The 4,816-nt window shown below is 47.1% G+C and overlaps 1 long non-coding RNA gene across 1 annotated transcript; it reads left to right on the top strand.

Moving 5' to 3' along the window:
* The first annotated feature begins 665 nt into the window (after positions 1–665).
* Positions 666–4,573, top strand: LOC308612191. The gene is made up of 3 exons (XR_014015081.1): positions 666–867; positions 1,797–1,901; positions 4,169–4,573. It is a non-coding gene; the product is annotated as an uncharacterized lncRNA (long non-coding RNA).
* The last annotated feature ends 243 nt before the right edge of the window (positions 4,574–4,816 follow it).

The following is a 4,816-nucleotide window of genomic DNA, read 5'->3' as shown; positions in this document are numbered from 1 at the left end:
TACCAGCCAGGATGAAGAGGAGCCCTCCTTCCATCCTCACTGGTCCCCACCTGGTTCCCTTTGCTGCCTTTATCCTGGGGCGGCGGCAGTTCCAGAGCACTGCCTCCAGGTGCACCAGCCTTCGAGATGGTTTTTGACGGCTCCCTTGACTTTATTGGTTACAAAAGAAGGCCAGCCATGCCAGGAGACACTGTTCCAGCCACAACCAGCCACACTTCCCAGCCCCATCCCCTAGTGAAGTGGGAGAGGTAGTGGAGTGCTAGGCTGCAAACTCCCTGCAAATGTAAATTTAAAATAAATAAACAAATAAAAAGAGTTTCTGCAGCCTCTGGGATCATTTCCCATTTGTAATCTCTTTTTCTCTTCCTGAACTTCAAGTCTCCTTCCGTGTCTCGTTGTGTCTGTCTCTGCCTGTCTGTCAGTTTGCCTCCCTTTTCAAAACACCTGAATAAAACAGCAAACCATCTCCCTTTCCTATCTGAGAGCAGAGGATAAAGCAGTCACATGTCAGGGGCACATTTTCGGGTTTTATTCTCGTCAACAGTATTCTTCCCCCATAATTGCTATAGAAACACCAAATCCCTTTCCATCCTTTTGCACGTGCTGTCAGACTTCACTTTAATGTTCCTGGCTCAGTGCTGGCTACAGCACACGTCAGCGCCCAGGAACGGGTAAGCGTTGGGTGAAAAACCCCCGTCCAGTTGATGCTGTCTGTGCTCTCCCTTCCCCACTCTTTTCATCTAATTTAAGATGCAGCACAGAACGTCGGAGCCAGACACGATGCAGCCTGTGTAGCAGCACCAACCACGGAGGCAGCTCTTTGGAAAGAAAGCGGCTCAGCCAGGACTGAAGGGCGCATGCTCTCTGGTGAGCATCCGCAGATGCAACCTGTCCACACCTCTGGGAATTGGCCTGGCCTCCCAGAAAGGTCCAACTCTGATTCAGAGCTCTTGAACTTCGCACAGTCTAAAGGAGGGAGGAAAGCTCTTTCGCTGGGGCTAGAACCCAATCTCCTCAGCACTCGCCCATCTGGCTGCATGGGTGCTGTTTGCAGGCAAAGTGAGACAGGAACTGGTCCCTTGCAGGTCCATCTTCTCCATTTCTGGCACAGATGCCTTCAGCTCCTAGAAGCAAGTAGGGCCAAAGGACGCTGCACACATCTTGTATGAGCAAAGGACCTACTGAGACTCTTCGTCAGGGACTCTGGTACCTAGGAAAAAGCTTTGGGAGAATACGGGGATAGGAACAGGTTGGTTGTTCCCAGCCACACTGAAAGAATACGGAGGTTCATAAGGCCAAGGAACCAAAGCCTTTCTTAAATGTCTTTGTGCAGGAATTTGATTAAACAGGGACGCGTAAGAACACTGACCCGCTACATCCCTGGAAGGATCGAGGGGTAATGTAGGCTGTGAGAGAGCATGAGTTATGCATTGTTCAAAATGATCCCATAAATCCTGAAATGGGTTTTTTAAAAAAAGGAAAACAAAGCAAATCAAGATGAATAAATATTAATGAATCACTGCCTCTCTGTGGCAATGGGAACGTGAGGCAGATCTAATGACTGTCAGCAGATAACATCGACTCTGAATATTTCATGGAGAAGTGGAGGTGGACCTCAGAGAGGAGGTCAGTCGCCCACATATGGGGGGGCAGCAGAGCCTTAAAAAGCTGCAGGAGAGGGACATTTCTTTGAGCAGTAGGCTGGATTTTCTAGCAAGCTTTCAGGGGTGAGTTGGCCCTGGCATATGGCATACGTGATAAAGGCACTACATTGACTGAATAATGACTCTTTGCAGATGCTTTACATATATCAACTCTACCAAGGAGCTATCACTATGCACACTTCCTAGTTAAGGAGACTGAGGCCTCCAGAAAATAAAGTGCCCCACGTTACAGGTCTGGTAAGTGGCAAAGCTGGGATTCAAACCCAGGGCTCTCTTGACTCCAAAGTCTTAATCCTACCCTACACTCCAGATCACCACATTTCTCCCCCTTACCCTCCTGCCCACATATTTTCTAGGCTTTGAAACCATGTCACTGCAGCTTGACATGAGCCCGCCATTGACTTAGCATGGGGGACAGCCGCTCACATAGTAGGTGCTCAATAAAGCAATAAATATTTGTTGAATTGAATTTCCTTCCAGGAGAAGAAAATGACTTTGCCCTGTTCTCATAGACAGGTGAAAAATCACAAAATAAAACCTTCCCCCAGGGGTAGATAACACATGCAGCCTGACCTCCTCAGAGGCAGACACAAGGGCTATCATCCTCCCAATCATTGTTGTTATTATTATTATATGGCTGCCAAGTGCTTAAACAGGTGATGCAGAAATGAAAGACCCAGCAGATAATACGTGGTTCTTAAGAGACAGCCCCCACTTTAGCACCATCTGTATCCAAGGGGACTCCCAGGGGCTGGCAATCACACCCCTTTCCCCAGGCACCAAATTCACTTAAAACTTTTTTTTAATTAACAAGTGGAAGAACAGGAACAGACTTTCCCCAGCCTATCTGTCGCGTCCCCACCCAGTGACAGCTAAAACGTTTCACTTGTCAGTCAGAGGTAAATATCAGGTCTAAGCTTTGTACTGTACATCCCCAGAATAGATGTTGCTAATGGCCTTGATGACAGTCCCTGATTTCCAAAGCATATGTGAGAAAGTGGAGAAGAGGGGAGGCCACTGGGAAGGGGGCAGGAAGGCAGGGGAAGCTGCAGGCAGGAATGGGTGGTATTGCGTATCTTTCTTTTCAGTATAATCGTGCTGCCTCTTATTTTGTTTCCACTTTTTTGCCATTTTCCTCCGAGAGCTTTTTCAAGTGTCCACAACTCTATGAGTGCTCAGTGGTTTTAGCCTTAAGGCCAAGAGGAAAAGGGCAGAGAGAGGACACCAGTCCTACCTTCTACTGACAGCTTCATTTGGATGGGGAGGATTGTTTTCACCGCTTCTCATGGACCAGGGAGGCCATGATACTCTGAGGAATCCTCACTCTGACCTCAAATGCAAGCAGATGCCACACCCAGTCAAAGCAAGACCCTTCTTCCTTGGGGCTGGGGTGTTCATGCTCAGGCTGCAGGGAGGTGGGGAGGGTCTAAACCTGCAGATCATGCCTGATAGTGATGTCAGACACTCTATTTGTCTAAACACCTCTGGTCATTCATCAGGCAATGGCTGGGGCTGGCTCTTCCTTTTAATGAAAAGGAAAGGGGAATAAAGCCAGGGAGAAATGGACAGCTAGGAAGTTTCATTCATGCAGCCAAAGTCATTGCTATCAGACTATGCCCTAGTCACCACTTAGATGAATAAGACCCAGCTCCATCCTCAAGGAGTCCTCATCCCTACTTGCCCTTGTCAGATCCACTGACCAGAACTCAATGAGCAAATGCTTCAACTCAAGTTGGAGGGACTTGAATGTCAATTACACAACCCTGAACAATGGAAAATAAGCAAATCCTTGTCTGAAATGAATCCCTGCACGCACACACACTTAACCACCCCACTCTACCTTCCCACAAAATTACATCACCCCTACCACCTTCCCCTTGCCCCTGAACTGAAATAGCCCACATTTCTCCTGGATCATGTCTCTTTACCCTGTTTAACGCTTATTAAGGTTTACTGTGTGTCACTTGCTCTTTCTAAGTACTTTATGACTCTTACCTATGACACAGGTACTACAAATGTCCCATTTTTTTTTTTTCATTTTTTTTTTTTTGCGGTATGCGGGCCTCTCACTGCTGTGGCCTCTCCCGTTGTGGAGCACAGGCTCCGGACGCATAGGCTCAGCGGCCATGGCTCACGGGCCCAGCCGCTCCACGGCATGTGAGATCTTCCCGGACTGGGGTACAAACCCGTGTCCCCTGCATCGGCAGGCGGACTCTCAACCACTGCGCCACCAGGGTAGCCCCAAATGTCCCATTTTATAGATAAGAAAACTGAGACTTATCATTGATCGTGAATTTAGGCCATCTCTCTGCAGACTCTTCTTTTGTGCTTTTCTGTCTCACTGAACTTGCATTATCTGGCCCTTACCCCCTCAGTGACAAACATGTAACCTCTTCTTTCCACTGGGAAAATAACGTCACCTTCCTGGCTCTTGTGTGCAACTGATCACAGACTGAAGATTACAGGTGTGGAGACACTTAGCTTTCTCCTTTCTGTTCTTGTAGACACCTGCAACTGGATTGTGTCTGAAACATCCTGAAAGAAGAGGCCACAAGGCTCAGGGGACACCTGGTACCACACCAAGCTCCACGGCCCTTGTTGACTCATTTATATAGTTTTTCTTGACCTCTATCATGAGCGTGAATTCAAACCCTTTAGGAAAGGAAGACAGGTTTCCCAACAAACCTGTAACTCGTGGTACAGTGTCTCTGCAGACAAATTGACATTCCATGGGCAGCCAAGGGTTTATTTCTGAGGGTAATGATAAAATCACTGTTTTTAAGGCCTTCACTTGCCCTGATTTGACTTCATATTCTCAGGAGGCCTGCACCCCCATTCTCTCCAGAACATCGACTTTAATTTAAAGGTCTGTCAAAGATCTTTGAAGGCCTAAATCTTTCCCTTCCAGCTGGTCAGAGATATTGGCATATTAATCTATTTAGTAATTATGCAAACAAGCTCAGACCATGTGTTACTGAAAATTAAACTATAAAAATGTGTCCAATCAAATCACTCACTTTCTCAATCTCATCGTGTCATTAAATCCAACACCAAGATTAATTACGAAGCAGTGGGTCAGATTTGCCAGATGTTGCACTGAATCCATTCAAGGTACATATGTTTCTCCACCTACCATCTCTGCAGACTCAGCC

This window comes from Mesoplodon bidens, assembly GCF_964165515.1.
Source record: "Mesoplodon bidens genome assembly, chromosome: 2".
Taxonomy (NCBI): domain Eukaryota; kingdom Metazoa; phylum Chordata; class Mammalia; order Artiodactyla; family Ziphiidae; genus Mesoplodon; species Mesoplodon bidens.
The sequence above is the reverse complement of the archived record's forward strand: the minus strand, read 5'-3'. Positions and strand labels throughout refer to the sequence as shown.